This window comes from Canis lupus, chromosome 16, assembly GCF_003254725.2.
Source record: "Canis lupus dingo isolate Sandy chromosome 16, ASM325472v2, whole genome shotgun sequence".
Taxonomy (NCBI): Eukaryota; Metazoa; Chordata; class Mammalia; order Carnivora; family Canidae; genus Canis; species Canis lupus.
The window spans coordinates 7,870,011-7,895,768 of NC_064258.1; the positions used below are offsets into that span (position 1 = coordinate 7,870,011).

At 44.8% G+C, this 25,758-nt stretch overlaps 1 protein-coding gene across 1 annotated transcript in view; it reads right to left on the reverse strand.

The window, feature by feature from the left end:
- TMEM178B (transmembrane protein 178B) overlaps positions 1-25,758 on the reverse strand; it is a 342,764-nt gene that overhangs the window by 188,004 nt on the left and 129,002 nt on the right. The window lies entirely within an intron of this gene.

Genomic DNA, 25,758 nt, shown 5'->3' on the forward strand with positions numbered 1-25,758 from the left:
TAGACACAGGGGCACAGGACACAGGGCCACAAGTTGGACAAAAATAAGCCTTGTGCTGTTTCCTTATCAGCTCCAATGTTGACCTTCAAAGGTGAACTTTGAGAATATTTACTGAGCATCTGCTAAGGTCAGGCATCAAGCCAGGTTCTGAGGGTAAAATGGTTATCAGTCCAGCCCAGCCCCTCCTTTACACCCCTGTTACAAGATGAGGAGCAGACAATCAGGTCACTAAGCCCTTACCAGGCTCTTCGAGAAAAGCTTTATCCAGAAAGGACACACGATGACTGAACTATAAAGTTATCCCAAATGCTGGAGCAAGAAAGATGGTGAAACCCAGGGAACAGGTAGTTCTTTGGTGGCCAAAGCTAGTCAACCTGCAGCCTAGAAGGCCCACTTCTGGGCTCTGCATCCACAACTTGATGCTTGGTGTCAGTACATTAACCAGTGATGCCCACGTCTATGCCCGTGCCCTGGAAACCAGGGCCACTTTGACATGAAGGAAGAGGAGCCCCAGGGTAGGTGACGACGAGGGAAATCCTCAAATATCTCCATCACTGGGCTCTTAAAACCCACCACAGGATCATCTTTGTTTTGAGTTATATCAGATCCTCGCTTTTCAGTTAAAAAAGCAAAAACTACAACCTAGGTAGGAGTAACTCACCTAGCCCCTACTACATTAGTGTGAAGAAATGTAACAAATTATTTAACTCATTAGGAGAGACCAAAAAAACCTTTAAGCATAGAAATTTGAGGTGATACAGGGTCCATATATCTGGGGAAAGGGCCAAGAAAGGTCAGGGTTTTGCTTCTTGGCGAATTGCTCCCCAGGTCACCTGGGCTTTAAGCTCTAGATCAGTGCTCTTGGGAGGACTCTTTCTACTGTCACATTCCTGCTCTTCTGTACTCATCTTCTCAGGCAGCAGGAAATGTCAGGGGACATACTTGGCATCACCCAGCCAAGGTCAAAGCCCCTGGGAGCATCACCTGATTTGGTTGAAATGAGAGGCAATGCCCACAGGCTCCTGGAAAGCTTTAAGGAAAGAAAACAGTTCCAGACTAGCCAACCTTCAGCAAACTCCAGCTGCGGCATGAACCCTGAGATGATCCATAACTTGGGTCCCAAGTCTCCTCTCCCATCTAAGTTTCTAGACAAGTGTCCCCAAGGAGCTAACAACTTGATGATCAAAACACAGTATTTCTGAAAAATGTCCTATAAATACTAACCACTCTTTGATGTCTTAACACTGTACAATTCATTGTGGGTCCCTGAGACTCAAGGGGGCAATGGCCTGTCCCTGAGCATGACAAGGGGCAGGACGATTTTCTCAATCTCCTGAGGCAGCCCCCCTAATTCTCAAGGAGATTCACATGGCCTTCCTCAGCCCAAAGCCAGCAGGAATCTCCACTCGTTTACTCCTCCTGGCATAGGGAAGAGGGAAAGCTGAACTCCCTCACCACCCCAGGAACATTCCGTTGACATGTGGTTTTCAAGAACTAAAAGCTCCAGGTGTGCAGTATTTATTGAGAAAGCAGTGGCAACTAGCACGCTGAGTTAGATGGACAGAGAGAAACTAGAAATAGAGAATGGATGGACACCAGAAACTAGACTCATCTCTAATCAACAGCCCAGGATCATGAGGGTGAGATGCCCACTCTCAAGCATGTCATCTGTCAGTGAGGACAGCAGTTACCTATCAGGGTTCCAGGCAGCCTCAGAAGGATGCTGGGAAAGTCAACAATACGTCCTTCCCCATAGAGTCTCACCCCTGAACAAGTCCTACCAGAAGAGGCACCGCTCAAGGCTCTTGTACCAGGTGGGGTTCTAAGTTTCAATATTTTTAGGAACTTCAGAGAGTTTTTAAGAGACATTATCTCATTTGGGTCCCAAATAGCCTCTTTGGTTAACATCTCTGCTGTCAGAAGCCCTAATCATGTTCCATGATGGGCGGGATTCTGGACCAGGAGGAATTCAAGGAGGGGGCACCTCAGGCTTCCCAGGACTAGCTCATGAGGGACCCCAACCCCCCAGCCAGGCCACATGCAAGGAGTTGAGCTTTCATCCAACTAGCGAAGAATCTTTAGCTGGGGAAACCCAGACCTGTTGTCACAACAAGACACCTTCTAGTCAATTAAACTCTATTGTCCAGAGAGCTGTTAGCCACCATGACTGTACTGAATAGTTGGGAAGCTTGAGGAACACTACTGGCACCTGCCCCCACCACCATCTCTGGGGTGCTAGAAAGAGTACCGGATTGGGAGTCACAAGATCTTGGTCCTTTATGGGTTATGTACCCTTCAACACCTCACTTAAACTCTGTGCAGCTCAAGTGCCCCATTACTATAAAATAAACACAATAAAAATTAGTTCCAAGTATATTGTGAGGATCAAATGGAATATAAGTGAACATATCTTAAAACTAAAAAGGGTCACTGTGGCTCAGTCAGTTAAGGATCCAACTCTTGATTTGGTTCAGATCATGATCTCAGGCTCATGGGATGGGGCCCCATGTCAGACACATGCTCAACATGGAGTCTGCTTGTCCATATCCCTCTGCTCCTTTCTCTCTCTGAAATAAGTAAATAAAATCTTTAAAAAACAAACACAACTCGAAAGGGCCACAGCACTGTCAAGTATCACTCTGAAAGTACTTGGGAGCCTTTTAGACAACAAATAAAGTAGAAAAGCTGATCCTGCTTCTTTATCCAACCTGATCCTGAAGGAGATATGCCCCACCCAACTCCTCCAATATCTACCCACTCATTTATTCTGCATTCATTAAATTTCTCCAGGGTGCCATGCACTGTGGTACATGCTGGAGAGACAGCTGTCCTGCCCTCACAGAGCATAAATCCAGATAATTCCAATACTATTTCCACCTCCATTTGGTGTTCTTAACCTGTAAATCCCATCCTACCAAGATCTCTTCTCCCAGGAGCAAACAACTGTCCCCTTCCTAGGGTAGACAAACAGGCCTGAACATGGAACCCTACTCTGTGAGCTAATGAGTCACCTGAGGCCAAGTCTGCACCACTGTCCTAAAGCATGAAACTCAGCTGCACCCCCCCACCCCCCATCCTACCATCTTGGCCTTTCTAAAACCTTTCATAGAGAACCTTGAGTCTCCCAGGGGACCAAACCTCAGTCTTAGCAGACACAGTCTTTTGAAGCCACTTTTAAAATAAACACATTAGATACCAAACCAGTACACCAGAAGTTTATCTCCACTCCACAGGCTGTGTTAACCATATCCATCATGGAGACTCATAATGGGTTAAGCAGAGACACTGAAGGCACAATGACCTGGGTTTGAATCTTGGCTTTGTTGCCTATGAGCCTTTAAGCTAATTATTTAGCTTAGTACCACTCTAAGGCTCACTTTTTACATTTATAAAACTCAGATAATAATCCCTATCCCATAGTGATATTCTAATAATTAAATGTGATAATGTTGGTAAATAATTTAATAGTGCTTGGCACTTAGAAGCATTCTATAAATGGTAGCCATTGTTATTCGTAATTATAATAGTCATTACTACTGATACACTCACAAAACAGCCCATTTCATCCTTTGCGCCTTGATATCTCCACTGCCTATACGGGTGAACAGAAAAAGCAAAGCTTCCATTGACTCTAGATCTGATTATTTCTAACTGTGGACCTCTACTTATCTTGCCTTTTTGGAAAAACTAGCTCTCAACCCTGAGGTTAAGATATATTTATCTTTGGTTCAATACCCATCTGATGGACAAAATGAAAGAATAAATCACAACGTAAAATAGTATCTCACAAACCCACTGGCTTCCATGTCTCCCCCTCTATTCATACAAAATATTACACACACTTCCTCACAGCAGTCCCTTTTCTCTCCAGCTACAGTTTTTCCCCATCCTACTCCCTCGTCTGTGGTTCTTTCACCTCCATCTTCATGACAGCCAACTGCCTTGTACAATTTCAGAACACCCAGCCTTACTGACCAGATTTCTGTAGCGAGTAAAGAGCGGCTATGTAGTGAAGAATTAACCCTGCCCAAAGAGAAGCATGGCCTTTGCCTGGGCTTCTTAGAGGAAATTCTTTAAGTCCTTAGAACCTAAGGCCCAATAGGAGTATGTGTCTTTGTTAGCCTGGGGCCTTTGGTCATGCAGGATGGTATAATAATGGGACTTGGGACTTTGGGTGATGGGGTATCAGCTCAACTTCAGGAGATGCTGGAGACTAAGACTGATGGCATGCTCAGTCAACCACACCTATGTGATGGAGCCTGAATAAAAACTCTGGATGCCAAGGCTCAGTGGGCATCCCTGGTTGGTAGTACTCCATGCCTATCGTCATATTCGATGCCAAGAAAGTATTGCTGCCCAGGACTACATGGGGAGAAGAAAACAGGAAGCCCCACATTTGGAATTTTCCTAGACTCTGCCCTTTGTGCTTCTTCTCTTGGCTAATTTTACCTTGTATCCTTGAACAATAAGAAAGCATAGCCATGAATGCAACAGCTTTTGAACATTCTGTGAGTCCTTCCAATGACTTACAAAGCTAAGAGTGATATCCTGGGGGCCCCACCTCGAAGTTGCCATTGATGTCAGAAGTGAGAACAGTTGTGTGAGCTGTTCTTCTAACACTGCAGAGACCACTGGGAAAAGCCCTGAGCATGGGCAGCTGGGTTCCAGTGTACACAACGGACTCGAAGAAACTGAACAAACACATTCTTGGATCATTCACAGCCATCAGAGGGTGGACTTCAAAGCCCAAAATCATTACTCCGCATTCATCAACAAGTCCTGGTTGGATCTCCAACCACACTCCCCAAGTTCATGAGGATAGGTGGACCCCTCACAGCCTTGTCTCCATCCTCTAATGTCCATTAACAATGTGGATGAGGTTCCTGCCTCTGAGGCATTTGGGGTTTCTAAGTCTGGCATCAATAGTCACAGTCGGTGGTAGACTGGAAGGGGCATCATCTGGAAGACCGTACTTGGGAAACTGCCACCTGTGTTCATGTGTCTCATCTGCCTGGAAAATCCCATAGTCACTGTTCCACTGAGCCCAGTCCTCAACTCAAGGGAGGAAATTGGACAGAAGAAGGGGAAATAGGAGCCAGGGAGTGCTCAGGCAAGCCAGAGGCCAGTAGTCGGACCTGCCAAGACAAGCTCCAAATCCTCAGGAATCACGCCCTTGCTAGGATGTCTTCCCCAGGCTTGCTGGGCAGCCCCCTGCTGAGAAACAAAGCTCCTTTTCAAGCCTGCGCTGCTATCTGCAGCGGTTTGGTGTCCAGATAACTGGGGAGCAAAGAGATACATTGTCATGTCAAGGCTCACGGGAAAAATGACAGGAAGAAGAAATGTCAGCATTTGGATACCGATGGAAATGGAAAAATCTCAAAAAACTCAAGAAGGAAAGAAAATGTATTTCGGTGATAATGGGACTGGAGTGGGCTGTGGCTGCTGAATCCTATATTGGATCTCAACTAGCCACGGTATCCTTCTTTTGTTAGCCCTGATTCCCAGCCACCTGCCCCAAGAACAGAGAACAGAAAGGAGGGAACAAACCGGACCCCATATGTTGAAAATGAAGAGGTTTCAGGGCTGTATCAGTCACTTAAGCCTAATATTTGGATTTCCTTTAAATTGCATTGTCGTCAACGGCTGTTCAGGCTGAGTTGCTTAGACAGTAAATTCTGGTTCTAGCTGCCATTTCACATTATGCTAATGTATGTGAGAAGCTGTCTCCCTGGATACCGTAGCAAATTGCCAGCTGAATCATAGAAATGCTGTCAACTTTTTTTTTTTTTTTGCAAGTTTTCCATTTTTGCTTTGCCATTGTGTGTAGCCAAGAGAAACTGGGAGATGAGGGGGAAATATATATATGCATCAAGCTTCCATTGGATTGGTTTTGCCTCTTTGAGAAAGAGCTGTAGTGATCTCCCTAGTTTCTAAAGCAACCCACATACATACTTCCATTTTATCTGAAGTCATTTCATTGCCCAGATATCTGTGTCAGTTTCAGGGAATCAAGCCTCGAGAGCCAGCAGAGGGAGAGAGAGAGCACCAAACCTGATTTTCTATAGATTCCACTCAAAAGCAAAGCCTGAACAAGTGGACATTTGCTGAGCCCAAACAAAAGGCAAATCAAATGGATTCCCCAGATGAGGCCACTTTTTGAAAGCTGCCTAGGGCTCCAGTATGGTGCCAACAGCCTCGGCTTGCACACTGGCTCCAGTTTGGGCATGCTATCTTTTCTCCTTGGGAGACCTCCCTCCCCCCAATCCTGCTGCAAACAGTTCCTTTGCCTGTAAATGAGAAGAGGGAACTGGTGGCCACTAGCATTCTTTCCGGCCTTAACATTCTAAGTCTCCAGGGCTCTTTTCTGGCCTTAGCTGCCTTCTGGATTGTGGATAACAAATACCTTATTTTCTTGGACTTGGGGGCTGAACCTGATTGCCTAGCAAGATTGTTCCAGGTCACGGAGGTTCTGAGACACTCGTGGTACAAAATAGCAATTTTTCGTATTGTCAGAGGGAGGGAGAGATGGGTATGTGCAAGATGGCCACAACAGGCAGTGGGATGCGGGCTTCCCCTCGCTGGGGGAGGAGAAACAAAGACGTACTAAAGAGTGCAAAGTTCCAGTTCTGTGAGTAATTTCTAGAGACCTACCGTAGGAGGTGATAGATAGGTTTATGGCATAGATGGTGGTAGTAGTTTCACAGTGTATGCTTCTCTCCAAACCCATCAAGCTGTATATATGAGATACATAGTCTTTTGCATATCAGTCATAACTCAAAGAGGGAGGGACGGAGGGAGGGAGGCAGGGAGGACGGAAGGAAGGATTGGTAAATATAAAAAAAGAAAAGGCTGCAATAGACTAGGACATGTTCCCCATCTCCCCGACCCTTACACCTGCCAGAGGGCTGGGAGCAGGGTGGGGCACAGCCCCTGAGAGTCGTGATGTTGACCACATTTCACCCACCGCTCTCCATCACTTGCTTGGGTTTAGGCTTCCTGTCCCACTGTTTTGTCAACGGTGAAACCATATCTGGTTATCATTTCCTGCACATGGGACCCCCCCCCCCTACATCCCACTCTCTGCCCCACCTGTCCCATTTCTAATCACCTAAAAGTTCCACCCATACAGACCCCTGGGCCCACTTTCCCTGCAGACAAAGATTCTTCTGCCCTGTTTCCCATCGGCCCTCACCTAAAATTTAACCAATTTAAGGGTACACACTCAAATGCCTTTGGGAGACAAGAGTCCTGAGCAAGTGAGGCTGCCCAGTTTAAGGTGATAAGGAAAGGTGGGGCCCTAGCAGAACAGAAGGAAGCACATCCACCCCTCTCCCCCCACAAAGAAGACTTTGGCATGAAATTGTTTCCAACTCCGTGCCCCAAACAAGATGATGATGCAGAAATTAGGCTCCTCTCTACCAGTTTTTTTACTGCAAGCTCTCTACTCATGAAATTCTGGTTTCTTTCTAAGTAAGGAATATACCCGCATGGAGAATTCATGATGGTTTCCAACAACTAAGGCTGGATTTGAATTGCCATTATTATTAATGATCTTCCTTTAAGTTTAATAAATACTGAAGCCTTCTCACCATAAAGCCTATGTTATCTTGAATTGATTAATTTCAACCTAATATCAATAGTATTTCTGTGATTTTTTTTTATTGAAATTCAATTTGCCAACATATATTTCTGTGATTTCTCAATGAAAATACTTATGGGAATAAAGTCATACCTCCAGGGGCACCCCACAGGGGCCAAAGTGTAAAATTTCTCTAATATCTCAAGGGCTTTTATCTAAAAAACATATGACATCTTTGTGAATTTCGCATTCTACATGATATCCATTTATTAACCAGAGAGTAATTTTTTTTAAAGATTTTTATTTATTTATTCATGATAGTCACAGAGAGAGAGAGAGAGAGGCAGAGACACAGGCAGAGGGAGAAGCAGGCTCCATGCACCGGGGGCCCGATGTGGGATTCGATCCCGGGTCTCCAGGATCGCGCCCTGGGCCAAAGGCAGGCGCCAAACCGCTGCGCCACCCAGGGATCCCCAGAGAGTAATTTTTAATTACTTATCACATACTTACGTCTTCACTGCATACAAATCTTTAAGTGAAAAGGACATTTCTGGATGATGTACACTTGCCTTCCACCATATTCCAGGTGGGACCTGGGTCTCCCTCTGCAGCATAAGCAGTAAGACTGGCTGGTGACTTGATACTGCTGTTTTAGGGGGGAGGTAGGTTTCATCATAAAATCAAAGGTTTGGAAACCATGGTCTGGTAATGCTCCTCTGCATTTTCCTGTGACCAAACTCCGATAATGTCAAAGCCTTGACAAAATAACCACCAGGCAAAGCACCCCAGTCTCTTCAAAGCTGGAGTCAGGCCTTGTGTTAAGCAGATTCTCATACTACTTTCACCCTCTTGTCCCAGGATGATGGGGAGTCCGCTACAATATCCTAGCCCTTCCCCTGGGGCCCTGGGGCCATTGGCAGAGAGCCTGACAAGAGCCGGGCAGGCGGGGGAAATGAGAACCCAGGGGGAACTGGACATCATGTTCTTGAAACTCATGTGCCAGATAAGCATTTGTATATTCAATCCTATCTCCCCATTGTTACCACAGCTCCTCTTCTTTCACGGATCCTTTTCAATAGACAGTGGAGGTGAATACATGAACTTTAAGCTTCTTTGACCTCTACCTGGTAGCCACAGGGGATGCTAAGGACTCTTCACATTGTGAAGTAAAAAAACAGTCTCATATGGGGAAAGACGGCCCCTTGATTCATAGATTTTTATAAGTCTAGATTTTGATTTTTTTTAGCTGCTGTTAAGAATGGGGTCACCTTTACTTGGATTCTGGAAACTAAGAACCGTGCAGACTGAAGATCACAACTCAAGTTATCTGTTCTCACCCCTTTTGAATTCTTCTTGCTAGACAAGTTTTTAGTTTTAGGTAAGAAAGAAACCAATGAAACAAGCCAGGGGGAGGTGGAGTCGCGTCTCCCGGGAACCTCGAGTTAGCACTGATGGGTAGTGGCAGACATCCCAGCCAACAAGCCACCCACCTGGGATGGTTTATCTTTGAAAGATCGTGTCCCCACCCATAATCCCTCCCAACTTTGAGGGGACCACCCCATGCCCAGATGCCAATCACACCAGAGGTCACTGCACTCTTAAGAAAACAGATTCAAATAAATATCCTTCCTTCCCAGCAGCAATGTTCTTCTCTACTTTACTAGTAGAATCCATGTGAGCCCACTTTTGAAAGCATTTGAAAGGCAAAAAGCCAAACTCACACAGAATGTCAGTAGTAGGAACAGAGGAAGGAACAGGTGGCCTAAGTTCCTTTTCCAAAAGGCTTATTATATCTTTGCCCTGGTAGGCACATGCAGATTTTACACTAGGAGAATGCCCTCTGTCCATTCCAAGGTGGGGTTATAGGCCCCTAGTGTTAGGAGCTATTGCTCACTGTAGAGCATTCAAAGAGGAAGGAAAAGTATATATCTGAAATGAAAGTGCTGTAGAGAAATGGGGGCTCAACCAAGAAATGTGTAACTGAAGGCAGTGTCTCCAGAGTACAGCTATGTTGTACGCCAAGAGACACCTGCAACAAGCACAGCATGGAGCCACTAAATGCACAGACTTACAGACCCAACAGCTTGAGGAGAAGGAAGAGCCTGGATCAGTCGGGACACAACAGCAGACGGACAGTACACTCGAAAGGGCTTAACTAAAGACTTGGAGGAAAGAACTGTGCACAGTCTGGCACAGAATCCAAGAAGCCAGTGAGCACTGGTGGAAAGTGGGAAGTTATTGTCCCAGTGAAAGGGGGAAGGAATGTGCATGCTGGGAGCCCCGCAAAAGCCAGAGGTGTGGAAGAGGGCTCCCTGGCAGGACGGTGCCTTAAAAGAACACAGCACTACAAAACTAGAGCTGGGGAGAGGTGAACACCGCCTCCTCCTGCCTCCTGGGTTGGCTCCTATTGACCAAACCCAAATGGAAAGCCGAGAATAAGGTGGCTCACATACTGCTGTCCAGAGAGATCAGCCTCCTAGGCTATGGAGAATGAAGCTGGGGCCAATGGGGCAAAGAGCCCTAGACTGAGGTCAGGACACCTGGTTCCAGCTGTGCCATTACTGGCTTTGGCACTTCGGGCAAGACTCTACGTATTTAGACTTCCAAGGCTTTAACCCAGAGCCCTTCAATCTAGGAAATAGTCTGTTTCCTAATCCTCCAATGCAGACAGATATCAAATCCATGGAACAGAAATATGGGCCCAAGGAATCCTCACCTCCTGATTCCCAGCTTTATCACCAGAGCTAATCTCACATCTTGATCAGTTTCCCTTTTGATTATTGAAGAGTTCAGAATTTCACATGGCCTTGCTCCTTTGGGAGGACAGCAAATCTGGACAATAAGAGATGAAGCATCATGGGCCCGAGAGCCTCTGAGGCCACACATGTGGGAAAGAAGGCTCAGGCACCCACAAAAGGAAGAACACACTGGAAGTCCAGTCCTCATCACTGTGGACCAGTCTCTCCTACTTCGAGGGTCCTGCTCTTCTGCATTTTTTTCTGTTCTGGCCTGGCACCTGCCCCTTGCCAGCCTAGAGGGGAGAGGAGCCTCTAGATCAGAAGGTTCACGCTCTCTCCTTCCAATGAGCAGCCTTACCCCACTTTCCCTGGTCTCATTAGCTACTTCTGGTCATTTCGGTTCTGTAGCTTGGCAACATCTTTCTCTTGTTATCTCAAAGCAGTTTGGAAAAGGATACTAACAAATATCAGAATCCTGGTTTGGTTTTGTTTTTTAAGCCTTAAGCAAACAGATGTTGCAGAAATTCCTTTCTCCTACAAGAAAATTAAAGAATGCATGATAAAAGAAGCATCAAGTTGATTGAAATTTCAGAGAAGGGACTTCCCTTGCATTCTCTGAACAGTAAAAGGTGCTGCCCCTCATCTGAGTTCTCGGGTGCCACTGACATCCTCAGATGAAAAACCCAAGGGAAGCAGCCTGAGAGAAAATGTCATTTTAAGGCCAAGTCTACTTGCAAGTTAAGAAATGAAAGCCTATTAACCTTGGACAGAAGACCGTGGGTTGGGGCACGCTGTAGCAAACAGTTAAGTACAACGCAGGGTAGATAAAATTAAATTATACCTGGTGTAATAAACGCTCTGATTTTGCTTTAGAAGTTTGCTCTAGAGTTATTACTGTCATTATTTTACTTAATAATTATGGCTTAACACGCTAATAAATTTTACGTAGGCAATAATCTCGCAGGCTAAGTAGTTACCTGGGAACTCTACATCATGCACCTAGTAGGTCCTGTCAATAAATGTTAACTGCAAGGTCTCTGCTAAGGCACTTGGGAAGCTCTGACATCACCCTGCTCTTCCTTCACCTCTCATGCTTCCTTCATCATGTCTAGTAGTGTTAGGCACCACCTCATTCTGGCCTGTTCCCAGACGCACATATTATGTGTTTCCCTGGACATCTGTCCACATGCATTGTCCAGGATCCTCTGTCATTTTTAATGCATCTCTAGGATTCCTGTGGGTGTTTTTGTTTGTTTGCTGGTTTGTTTTTGCCTCTGGCATAGATTTTCTAGGAAACAGACTACTTCCTCCTTGGGGATTAAGAGACTCCCAGGCTAGATGGACTAAGCGCCTCTCACCACCCTAGCATGAGCACTGGGCCCACAGAAGATGCCTAAAGATTGTTAAAGCAGAGCTGTGTTTTTAGGTAAACTGAGCATTGCTGCTCCCTTCAGGAGACACAAAGGTGAATGCAGGGTAAAGGTCTCTGGAGGGAGCCTTCCTTTCTCACAGCCCAAGTTCTGAGAAACATCCTCCCACTGCAAAGTGGGAAGGAAGCAAAGACAAGAAATGGACTTCAGTGTTTGCAGAAAGACTGTAGTGAGATTAGACCCATTTGTCTTGTTGGATATGAAGACGGTGTGTCACGAATGATGAGGTATGCTGGTCAGGGCTCCACTTGGTGGGAGCTGTTCCCAGGGAGTGGGGAAAACAGCAGCTGACTTAATGCACCTGGGGTAAGCGGGGAGAGAAGAGCCTCAGTGCTCAGAGGAATGACAGTGGACAGGCTCATTGAGATAAGCGTCAAGAAGCTTCAAGAAGGCAGGCAGGCCAGCACCAGCTCCTGCTTTGCCACCCACCCCCCCAATAAGTGCATCAGACACCCCGCATCCTATCTATGCTCTTTCCTTGGAGCTCCAGGAACTGAATGGTTCTCTCTATCCCACCAGGCTCTCTTTCCTTAGCATCAGACTTCCTTCCATTCTGTCCCAATTACACAAGAGCGGGTAAATGAATAGAAAGAAGCACTTACTGATTCTGGAGCCACACTGGCCACCTCCAATCCTTCCTCTGTCACTAGCTATGTGACTCGGAGCAAGTAACTTAACCCTCGGTACTTCAATTTTCTTGTCTATACAATGGAATGATGGTAATAGTGCCTACTCATAGGGTCAGTATGAAGATTAAATAAATTAATGCTTGACTGCTGTAAAAGTGACCTGAAGCTCTACTAACAGACAGGACTCAGGTGAAAAAGGAAAAGGAAGCAGGCCAGAAACCTGTCACCAAAGTCAGCCGGAGCTGGGGCTAGTGATACCAGATATGGCTAACAAAAAAATACAGGATGCCCAGTTAAATTTGAATTTCAGGTAAGCAACAAATACATTTTTAGTGTAAGTAGGTCTCAAACATTGTTTGGGACATATTTATACTAAAAACATTTTGGGGGCACCTGGGTGGCTCAGCTCAGTAGTTAAGCGTCTGCCTTTGGCTCAGGTCATGATTCCAGGGTCCTGGGATCGAGTCCCCCATCAGGCTCCCCACAGGGAGCCTGCTTCTCCCTCTGCCTATGTCCCTGCCTCTGTGTCTCTCATGAATAAGTAAACAAAATCTTTTTAAAAAATAAGTAAATAAATAAAAATTTTAAACAGTTTTGTAGTTTACCTGAAATTCAAATTTAACTGACTATCCTGTGTTTAGTCGGCCAACCTCAACCTGGCCGTTGGGCTGTGAGATGGAGAACGTTGGTCCAAGAGACTCTGTGCTCCTTAAGGCTATACTGGCTTCCACCACAAGACTGAGATGCTGGCGGCCAGAATCGTGTATTGGAGGCCTGCAACTGATTCACGAGGACCCTCAGAACTCTGAAACGCCTTCCAAACTCTGAGATTTCTCCTCTGATTATCTTGCCACCCAGTGTCCCTATTCAGATGAAGAATTCCCCCCATCAGAGCTTCTGGACTCCATGTCACAATTCTAGTTCATCCATAGTTCCCTCCTCCTGTGAGAGCTCCCAGGAGCTCATACTGGGCCAAAGTGATGTAGGGTACCCCCAGAGAGCATGGGCTCTGGACTCAGCAACAGCTGGGATGAAATCCCTAGAGCACCACTCACTGGCCACGGGACTCTCTGGACTCAGTTTCCACATATGCAAAACTGAGTTGGTAATAGCCACCTTGCCTGGTGTTAGAGGGACCGGCAGCAATGCATACATTTGATATAAACTGCTGGATGGTACAGCTACAGTCTACTAATAGTAGTTGCTACTATTAATGGTAGTTGCTCAACTGCTCCTACTAATAGTAGTTGTTCAACTGCTAGTTGAACCAATTGTCTTGGTTGCTAATTTTACCAATTTCAGCCCGAAAATCTTTCATTTTGAAAGTTCTGTATCTTTAAAATGGATTCGTCTCTACTGCTTTGACTCTGTAAGTTTAAAATTTGTTTCCTTAAAGAGCACCTATATTGAATTAATACATCTCCACTAGAGTTTGCCTCTGAATGATTACATTAATATTTGATGGAGGTAAGTCTCATATCAGATTTAACATAACCGCATGGAATTTGCTGTTAGAATTCTAGTATACTGAAAAGCATTTCCAGGGAAAAGACAAATTAGTATCAACTATTGGAATGGCAGATGACAAACTTCCCACTTACAGCAGAGAAAAGGGAGGAGTAAGACTGGTAATATACCTCTTCCAGTTTTAACTCTGCTGTCCAACATGATCCATGGTCTACCTCCTCCAGGAAGCCCTCTCTGGTTACTGCATCACTTAATACTATTTAGCTTTCTTTGACTACATAAGCACATAGGCTGTACCACAAAACGCCCCACATATTTAGCCATTATTTTAAAGCCTTTTTGTTTGAGTTGTTCCGATCTCTCCACCCACATTATAAGCTCTTGAAGAATGAATGTCATCCCAAATACCCTTTTGTAGATTCAAAAGCACTTTGCACCATACTGAGCCTGATAAATACTTGCTGAAATCATGAATGAAAAAATTTGCTCCTTGCATCACGTAGGGAAACAGGTCACTAACCTATAAGTATTTTTCAATTCCATTTGACTCAGGGAATAATAAATATTTGATGATATGATTTGATTTGAACTAAAATAAGCATGGCTCCAGTGGGATAAACTATCAACAAACGAATAAAAGTTGCTGCTCTTCCCCCGCAGAGGTCTAGAACCCAGCAGAAATCTGATTCTTTGTGAGAATCATCCCTTCAGAAATAAATGTGAACAAAACGTAGTGTCTAGTTAAGCCTAAACTAGACAGGCTCTTTGTGGGTCCATAGAAAGCTCCAGAAGCTCCAGATTAAATCAGAATTCGGGGGAGGGGGGGTGGAATCTAAAGTACCATTTCCTAAACCCTATTCCCATTCCTACCCCAAACCATTTTCTAGTCTGATCCTGGCTCTAGAATGAGATCCAAACAGTGCTTGTTTACATAACAGAAGTAGATTTACATTGGATTCAACGTGATGACATTTCTATTATAGACCATAATGAAATTCACCAGATGACTTACACCACGAGAAAGATACGGATTTGGGAAAGGCCTGCAAGCAAATCTACTCATATCTTGCTGATCCTCTCGTCTTGATTTCAGTTGCAAAATCTATAGACATTCCCAAATAATGTGGAGCTCCGGCAGGGGAGCTGGCTTACGTGTGCAGCATGGCTGCATCCGAGCTTGGGGATGGGCAAAAACACATGAGCATTATTTGCGGAAATGAGCGTGCAGAAGAGGGTTCTCAGAAGGGAAGGGAAAATAATTCTGAGACTTCGATGATCCCTCCACACGCTGTAAACTCAATCGGCTCTCAGACTTGCTTGTTGTGTTTTTCTATCTTGTAAAATGTACTTGAAAGAAGATTCAACCTCTATAGCAAACATTTAACATCCAGGCCTCTGAGCAAAATTATCTACAAGTGTAAAATGAGCACAGCTCTATCCACAGAAGTCTGAGTCTACTCGAGAAGCGAGATGGCCTTTCCAGGGCTTGGATTTTCCTCCCTTTATCGGGGGCCTCAAGTCACAACCCACACCAGGAAATCTCCTCACTCCTTGACCTACAAGATGCTTCCTCCTACCTCTCTGGTTATTTTTTTTTTTTTTTATGACCTTTTCAGACTCCCTCTTTTCCTTAGGTGTAAGCTCTAGGAGCCTCACACAGCTCTGCCCTCACTCCCTCCTTCTATTTAGGAAACAAATCCTATCTTATGACTTCACTATTGCTTCTACTCCACGACTCTCAAATCTGTATTCCTTGCTGGGTTTTTCATCTACACTCTAGTTCAGGCACCCATGAGCATCTCCTCCTGGCCAGGTCAGCATCGCAAACTACATGCCCCAAACGGAACCCATGATCATTGTTCTCCATGCTCCAGCAGCCTTGGTTCGGTCACCCAGACGCAAAAGCCTGAAGCCATTCATTTGTTCATTCAATAATGACTTACGTGTGTGTCTCTCATTTCCTAGATCCTTCCTATCAACCAGAACCAGAACTTCAACCCAAATTATTCCTACTCAAAAAAACTACCTTCCTTTCTCTCTATATGTCCCATGAGATCTTCAGACTCCTTGGAACTCACTTCCCTTCTCTGGACGTCTGAAGCATTTATTGACTGTATTATCATTTGGGCACTTAAAACAATGCTTTAGACTTTTTTTTTTTTTAAGATTTTATCTATTTGACAGAGAGAGAGAGCAAGCACAAGCAAGGGGAGCTGCAGAGGGAGGAGAAGCAGGCTCCCCACCCAGCAGGGAGCTCTTTGTGGGGTCAATCCCAAGACCCTGGAATCATGACCTGAGCTGAGGGCAGATGCTTACCCAACTGAGCCACTCAGGTGCCTCAAACAATGCCTTGGACTTTTTACTGTTTTAAGCAGATATATTATACCTCTCAAAGTATGCTATAAGCTTCTGAATAACAGGAAGTGTGCTTATGAATTTTTTGTTAAGAATCTCCCTATCCGGGCAGCCCTGGTAGCTCAGCGGTTTAGCACCGCCTTCAGCCCAGGACGTGATCCTGGAGACCCAGGATTGAGGCCCACGTCAGGCTCCCTGCATGGAGCCTGCTTCTCCCTCTGCCTGTGTCTCTGCCTCTCTCTCATGAATAAATAAATAAAATCTTAAAAAAAAAAAAAAAAAAAAAGAATATCCCTATCCTGGCACATAAGTAAATAAGCAGACCTCTATACAATGCTTATTTCAGGGCCTGGCACAAAATAAGAGCCTGAAAATACAAGCTTAAAAATAAATATATACTCACTGAACACTTGGCAAACTGAGTAAGAATGAACTATGTGAAATGTTCCCAAGACATCAGAGCACCAGGCCCTAAATGCATATATACTGGTGGGTACATTTTTGAGTCCTGATGAGCCACGATAAACAACTTACACAGACTTAAATTATTTGGAGTGAAAATAGAACGTGGAAATGCATTAGCTACTATTTCCTTCCTTCTTCCCATCACCTTTAATAATGTAAATGTTTGGTTTAACCTCAGCTCTGTAACAGTGTGGCTGGCTGGCAGTAGGAATGGAAGTGTCAGAAAAGTGCATCTGGACTCGTGGGCCATTATAGAGGAGGAATCAGAGGGAGAGCAGGTGAATCTGACAATAAGGAAGGAAGCAGAGGCCCAGAGAGTGACTTGCTCAAGGTCACACATCTACCGGCCCAAGTTAACCTAAGGGACCTTCCTCACTTCCTACCCACCCTCCCTCTAGCCCTTGTCTGATGACAGCCCCCAGCCCCAGCTGACCTTCCCTCAGCTTCAGAAACATCTTACACCCTTGCCAAGATGCTTTTTTATTACTTCTCATGGCAACCATAACCCCACAATGCAGAGCTGACCTCCCTCTACCTCTTGAGAGGACAGAAGGGCTGAGGGATTTCTATTTGTTATTTTAACTCAAACAGAAGTTAATCATTGGGGTCAGACCAAAAAAACAAGGGACCCTTCCAGCAACCCTCTCCGCAAAACCCAACACAGCCACGGGAGCCTGGCTGACCGCAGACAGATTTAGCAGCAGGGATATTTTTCCCTTTTGTTAGTCAGCAACCCCCAAGAGAACAAAATCAACCAAGGGTCACAGGGATTTGGTCGTTTAGGTTTGCTTATATCTTATTTTGGAGTGAGTGAAAAATCTAAACTGTTTCCCTTTATTCATTACTGGAAATTCAAAATTATTCAATTAAAAAAAAAAAAGAATTTAAGAAATAGGTGGAGCCCAGAGGATTTTTAGAGCAGTGTAACTATTTTATAAGACACATATAATCTATCATTATACGACATCATGATGGATAGGGTCATGAGACATTTACCCAACCCACAGAAGCTACAGCACCAACAGTGAACCCAAAGGTCAACTGTGGACTTTGGGTGATTATTGGTCAGTATAGGTTCACTAAGTGTAACAAGGTATGGCTCTGGACCAGGTGCCCATAAGGGGAAGGATATGCGTGTGTGGGGGCAGGGTACCCCTGGGAAACCTCTGGACCTTCCACATAACTTCACTATGAACCCGAAACTGCTCTAAAAAATAAAATCTATTTTTTAAAAATGCAGTCTTTGTGATGAAGGAAGTCAGATATGAAAGAAGAACAGGAAAAAAGTTAAAAAAAAAAAAAAAGCTGGATAAAGGGGAAGATGGAACGTGGTATCAGAAAAGCAGGAAATGGGCACCTGGGTGGCTCAGTCAGTGAAGCATCTGACTCTTTGGCTCAGGTCATGATCTCGGGGTCCTGAGATCGAGCCCCGCATCTGGCTCTCCACAAACAAGGAGACTTAAGATTCTCCTTCTCTCTCTGTCCCTCTCCTCTACACTCAGGTGTGCTCTACTTTTCTAAAAAAAAAAAAAAAAAAAAAAAAAAAAAGCAGGAAACAAAACCACATGCACTTGAAGGGTAGAGAAACTGAGAAACTGCACTGCAGTTCTAATCCCAATAAAGACTCAGAAAGGTAGTTCATGAAGAGACAGAAACACGACACATATGTTGAAAACAAATTTGACAACAGCCACACAGAAATTTACTGTGGGGAAGTCACTATAGAGCCTTGTTTCGTATTTTCTTCTTTTTAATTCAACTGCACTTTAAGATATTCTAAAGTAGTCACATATAGCTACTGAGCATTTGACCTGTGGCTGCTATGATTGAGAAAGTGAATCTCTTACTTGACATAATTATTTTTTAAAGATTTTATTTACTTATTCATGAGAGACACAGAGAGAGAGAGAGAGAGAGAGAGGCAGAGACACAGGCAGAGGGAGAAGCAGGTTCAGTGCGGGGAGCCCAATGTGGGACTCGATCCCAGGACCCCGGGATTATGCCCTGAGCCAAAGGCAGACACTCAACCGCTGAGCCACCCAGGAGTTCCTTAGTTAAACTTAAGTCTAAATTTAAAAATGAAAGTAATAGAAGTCACTCTCCATTCAACACACCTTTATTCAGTAGGACTTTTCAATCTGCTTCAAGGTCAAATCGATTCATTCTTTGCTGATAAACCAGTTTTATTAATGTGGATGTGAATATTAAAACTGGGAGGGGAGAGGTAACTCATTTTAGTTATTAAAAAACTTAAGTATGTCTGGAACAACTTATATATGTAAATCCACATTTTCCACTGTGCATTTTATGCACTCTAGATATAGATCAAGTATTTCTCATGAAAATTTAGCACCCAAATACAGAGGTATTCTAAGTGTAAAATACTCATCAGATTTTGAAGACTTAATGTAAAATATCTCATTCATAATTTTTTGCATGGATTAGCTATTGAAATCAGAATATTCTGGATTTATAGGGTTAAATAATCTCCACTATTAAATTTAATATTACCTATTTCTTTTCACTTTTTTTTAAATATGGCTACCAGAAAATTTTAAATTAGGTACGTGGCTCATATCATGTTTCTGTTGGACATCACTATTCTAAAGGAAGCAAGGGGAAGCTATTTTAAAAGATGTCTGATGGAAATCAGCCTTACCACATGCCTCCAAATCTTGCTGGAGCTTGATAGCTGAGAAGCCAGATAATAAACTGCCATGCTGATTTCTGGGATGAGGTGAACCAGGGGAGGCAGGAACCCCCTTTGGATCAAAAAGGGATGTGACAATGTTCTAAGCCCACAGAGGGAGCTTCTGCTAGGCTTCCAGCCAAGTCCAAAGGGGAGCCTCACCAGCACCCATCTTTCCAAGAACTTTCCATAAGCTAACAAATACCAAATCACCAAGAGGAGGAGAAAAACTGAGATGTGGAGAGGCAGAGGGAATGCAAACTCAGGGCAGTAGAGGGTAAGAAAACAATTTGCTTCATGTAGATGATAGCAAAATGAATGGTTCACAAGGCCATGTGCTTGAAGCTGGAAATCCATCCAGGCGTTTGCAAAAGGCAGAGAAACACAGATCTAGTTCACATAGGACAGTATTCTCTCTGGGGGTGAAAATGCAATTCAATTGATTAAAAAGTTTTGCCCAGGAACACCTGGGTGGCTCAGTTAAGTGTCTGCCTCCAGCTTACATCCTGATGTCAGGGTCCTGGATGGAGCCCCAAATCGGGTCCCTGCTTAGCGGAGAGTCTCCCTTTCCCTCTCTCTCTCCCCCCTGCTTGTGTTCTCTCAAATAAATAAAGTCTTAAAAAAAAAAAAAAAACTTTGCCCAGAAACATTCTTAAAAGGAAAATTCGTACTCACAAATAATCTTGTCCTCACCTGTGACAGAGAAAATCATTGATTTTCTACTTTGGGAAAGTATCAGTATCAGAAGGTATCATCACCCCAGAAGAGAGAAGAGTATCTACGCTTAAGGCCAATATCCCAGTATCTCAGGACTTTAAGGCATTTGTACTAATGTAAATTTCTGATTGTCGCTAGTTTGTTGTCCTTGTTTTCCAGTTTATCATAAACTATATCATTCTTGAAACTTGCCCCAAAGTCCAGGTGACTCTGAGCTGAAGACTGACCATGTAGATTTGGAAGCTAGATCAGTAAACACCACAGCAGAAGCTTAGAAGCTTCTAGAAGGAAGGTGTCCATCCTGAATAAGCTACCTTAGTGCTGTACACACAAAAAAAGATGAAACTCTATTCTAAAGCTGTCCGATATAGACAGCAGCCACTAGCTACATGCCCTACTGAGCACTGGAAATCTGGCTGGTCCAAACACAGACTACAAAACTTATACTGGGTTTGAGAGACCTAACACCAAAAAAATTAAAAAATATCTTACTAAAAAGTTTCTTTTAATGTTGATTATACGCTGAAGTAAAATTTTTGACTATAATAGGTTACAGAAACCATATTATCAAGGTTAATTTCATCTGGTTCTTTTGAAAAAAAAAATAGCAAAATTTAACTCAGTGGCGACACTCTTGGTTCACGTTATAGTTCTACTGGGATAGTGTTCTCCAGTGACCAGCTTTAGCTCCCAGAAAGCAGAAGGGAGACAGCCCACGTTCACTCCCGCAAGTGAGGTGGTCGACGGTGTTCTGAAGCAAGACTCTCAAGTCCTGTGGGCAAGCCTCCTCTCCTTGCATCTTCTAGGCGCCCCCTGATGTAGAGGTTAGAACCACCAAGAAAGCTATCCTGTTGTTGGAAACCACAAGTGCACCCAGAGTGGCTAACAGTTTTCAGAATGTAGGTATTCAGAGACACTCCTTGTCTCCCCTAGTGGGTGCTGTGGGAGCCAGCAAGGTCCTCCCCACTTCATCGGTGAGGCACCAGTTCACCTAGCTGCCCTGGTGTTGCCTGTGATGCTCTCCCCAGGAATTGCCCTTGGTCAAGGGAGTCACTTTACCCAAGGTAGACCTTTTCCAAGCAGTCCCCTGCACCCAACGACTGGTCAATGTGGAGATACAAAGACCTGGACCCTTCCCTCAATTTGGGGCACTATGAAGAGCAACCCCAGACTCACAGCCCCCACGCCATTAGCAAAGGCCTCTGTTCCAACTCTCTTACCATCTAGCTGTTCCTGTTGCCCAATCCTGCTTCCCATCTTCCCTCTCAGAGCACCTCCCCCAAAATTCCCTACATGCAAAGCTCAGTCCCAAAGTCTGTGCTACGAACCAAATATTTGTGTTCCCCCCAAAATTCCAATGTTGAAACCGCACCCCCCAGTGTGATAGTATTTGGAGAGGAGGGACTTTGGGAGGTAATTAGGTCATGAGAGTGGATCAGCACTCTTATAAGGAAAGACACAAGAGATCGTTTCCTCTCTCTGCCATCTGCCATGTGCGGACACAGCAAGAAGATAACCATGTGCAAACCAGGAAGTGGGCCCTCACCACACCTCTTCAGGCACTTTAATCTCGGACTTCCAGCCTCCAAAAACTGAGAAAGCAACCATGTCTGCTTGCAGCCACCCAGTCTTTAGTATTTTTGTTACAGCAGCCTGAGCTAAGAGTCTGTGCCCCAGTGAACCCACCTAGGATATCCCCAGATGTGAAGGAAACATGACCAAAAAAGAGTATTGCATGCACATGCGTGTGCACACCCATGTGCACCGTCTAGGAATAAAGTGAGGATATCTGGGTCAGCCACACACAAAAAAGCTGAGCTGCTTACCAACTCCCTCGGGCTCTCTCAGTGGTGCTGATTACTGTCAAATGTCCGTCGGTGTCTGCTTTATTGGGCACAGAAAAGAAATCCCAACACCCAAGAGCTAACCTACACCCATGCAACTCGTCATCTCACCTACTTAGAGCCCTTTGCCAATGAGTCCAGAGATGTAGGCTTCGGCTATCCCAAAGGGGCCAATTAATTCCACGGTGTCCCTGGGCCAGACTCCTGGTAGCACGCGTGTTGTTGGGTCTCAGGGCAGCTGTGGGGGAACGCAGGCCTCCGCTGGCACAAGCGCTGACCAGGTGACATAACTCACGCAGGCACACCCAGGCAGGGTCTTCTGTGACATGCCTGGGTCCACCTACTGCTTCCATCATCAAGAGGAGGGACTTTGTCTCCCAGAATGATGGCTCTCGTGGAGGCCTGGTCCCTGCCTGCTTTCTCTTCCTCTGGTCCACCATGGTCCTGGCGCTTCAGTTCAGCAGCACAGGTGTATTTTCCCACCCTCACATGCATGTTTTCCCTTCCTTCTTCTATCTTCCCCTTTGTCTGCTTTCCTTCACTTCTTCCTCTAACTTCTCCAACCTGGGAGGGGTGTAGTCAGACATGCTGGGGAGCCCTTCCACTCCCTCTCCCCCTCAGCATGAACCCTTCCTGAGATCAGAGCTCCCTCCCTCCCATCCCTTCTGACACTCCTGGGGGCCTCTGGGTGGGAGCGTTTGCTTGGCTTGCATCCCAGAGAACATTTGGAAGCCGCAATCAGCCCCACTGTAGCTCTGATCAGCATCTCTCACACTCATCAAGTTCAACTCTTGCTGGTGACTGAACAGAGAAAAAAAAAAATCCCTCTTGTGCTCTTCTGTTTGTGCTCGTTAGAAAAACCAAACAGCAGGCAAGCTTCGGGAACATCACACACCCAGGACCTGGAAGGCTGAGCCAGATCCAAGACAGGCCTGAAGCCAACAAAAAAGCAACGTGTGCTTAAGAGGAGAATATAAGATCCCAAGGGCGGGGCACCTGGATGGCTCAGTGGTTGAGTGTCTACCTTTGGCTCAGTTTTTGATCCTGGGGTCCTGGGATGGAGTCTTGCATCAGGCTCCCCAGAGGGAGCCTGCTTCTCACTCTGCCTATCTCTGTCTCTCAGGAATAAATAAAATCTTAAAAAAAAAAGATCCCAAGGGCAAGGACCACACCCAACTTGTTCATGAGTGGATTTCAAAAGGTATCTGGCAATTTCTTTGGGCTCAGTGAGGAACTGTGAAAGAAGAAGGAGGATCCTCTCCATCAGGAGCTCCTAGGAAGTATGGTGACTGAATCACACAATCAACTTGGCATTATCGTCAGAGGGTTTTTTGGTTTTTGTTTTGTTTTGAACCATCCACTTTTTTTTTTTTAATCCTTGGCTAGCCTGTGCCCCACAAGCATACTTTGAGTACTAATCCTCAAGAACCATAACTTTCTCTGGGCCTCATTACTAAAATGATAAAGTTTGATTAGATGAACTCAAATGTCACCTCTATCTACAAAATCCCATGATGAGATTAATAAGTTCAAGATAAATGCTTTTACGGATGGTTATAAATTCTGTTCTGTCTACATATGGGCTGAGAGTACATCACATAATTTACATCTGACTATACTTTACTGGAAACTAAAGTTCAGAAGGGAATTAGAACCACGAATAGCTTTTCCCAGCCTACTGGGTATGCTTCAACGTGGGCACAGGAACCATCTTTCAAGCAAGCATTCTACACCAACCAGGAAACTGTTATTACCATATTTCTTATCATGATAAATCAGAAAGCTTTATCCAATGATTCTGAATTTGGGAGAGGTTATTCCCAGCCTCACGAAATTTCAATCACAGATGAAGACGTGCAACTGGAAGTCCATTTGGCATAGAAACACCCCACAACAGTCTAGCTAGTATTAATGTAATAATTAATACTAATACATAATTAATGTAGATAATATTAAAATGAAAATGGGTAAGGTTTCTTTTACACAGTCTTGGAATTTGGTGGCATGTGTTCAGGGAGTGCCAACTCATTTGAATATTTGCCTAATTAGGAAGGTAAATCTGCTGCTCCTGCTGCCAGCAATCACACCGTGCATTTCAAAGCCAAATATAAATGCCTTTTGTATCACCCACTGTTTTTGGATTATACACCTCCCACGTCTGTCCCTCCAGTAGCACAGACAAAGCAGAACTGACCAAACTGTCTCTCTTCTTGGTCTGTCCTCCACTCTCTCACCAAGGCTTGGCTCTGCCACAAAGAATAGAGTGCAGATGGCACAAAACTATTTGGTAGTGGGGGGGTGGGGGAGGTTGCATAAGGTATGAGAGGACACAAAGAAAAAGAAGATTTTATGAACCCAAATGTGGAGAAATACAATGGTCATGCAAACCCCCAGACCAAGTTTTGTATCTAGAGGATGCGGTCACATGTGATCCTGCTGGAAATGTGTCAAGGCTAGCCGGGACCTGAAACAAAGTCCTGCGTCCCTGAGTGTTACCCCTCCTTCAGTCTCTCCTTCCATCATAAAGCCTTGTGCATTCTCCATTCTAGTCACATGGGACTCCCCGCCAGCATCCAGGTCTCCAAGACTGCTCAAGCTGCTACACTGGTCTGCAAAGTCTTTGTTACCCACATTTGTCTGGGAAGTCCTAGCCATTCGTCAAAGTCCTATTTGAATCTTAGCTCCCATAACACTCAGTGGATCATCCCAACCTCAGTAAAATGATCTCCCCTTCTCCCATCTTTTATGGCATCTGATTTTCCCAGCGTGTCCTTTATTGAAGTCATTTATGTATGACTATAGATACCATAAATTGTAATGGAGTACAGAGGCAGCACCTTATTCATGTTTCAACACCAACAATGCATGTCACAGGGTCCATATAGAAGCAAGAAGCAGGCTGTAGAAAGGAAGCAGGTAGTGCCCCTTGGTGCCATCTGCACCAGACAGATTTCAGGACCAGTGTTCCTAGGGAGACAAACACCTTATGCCCTAGGGCAGGAGCTTTCCATCTTTAGCTAGCAGACAAAACTCTTTAGAATTTGTTAAAGTACAGAGTCCTAGACTGTCTGCTTATGAATTTAATTCAGTGGTTTGAACTGACAGGGAAGCATTTGGTTTGTTGCACGGGGTGAGAGGGAGGCGTTTGCAAGCCCACTCAGGTGATTCTGATGCTGACGGTCCTGGGGTCGACAATTTGGAAATTCTGTCCTGGGGAAATATTTCATGGGCTAGGCACAGATGCACAATGAAGTCAAAGAAGTTGAACTAGGTGCTGCCAATTTTTCAAAAAGGAGCAGTGCTTTTTGGTAGAGAACTCCTAGGAATCCATGTAACTCCCAAGATCCTTTGGACAAGCAAAAGGTACAAATCAAAGTGCTCTGGGCTTGCCAAACACTGAGCTCCCTGGAAGGATCTGAACAACGAGAGGCTAAGACCCTTCCCTGATAGAACACAGACCCAGGGCAACATGGAAGTCATAATACTCCCAAGTCAAGCTTTCAAAGTCTGGCTGTGTTGAGACGTAGGGGAACCCCCAAGAGGGGCCAGATTGAAATGAAAGAAAAGCCATGGTGAACCATCACTTGGAGAAAGGTGTCCAGGGCTAATATGGAAAATAGGGAAACTTCTGCCTCAGAACAGAGGTCACCCAGCTGAGAGTAATGTCATTTCTACCCTCTACAATTCTGAGTAGGCACCCTCATGCTTCAGGCTAACCCTATACCCACAACTTCAATCTCAGGCTTCTCAACTTCTTTTAATCAAACATTCCTCATGGGCAGCCCAGGTGGCTCAGCGGTTTAGCGCCGCCTGCAGCCCAGGGTGTGATCCAGGAGACCTGGGAT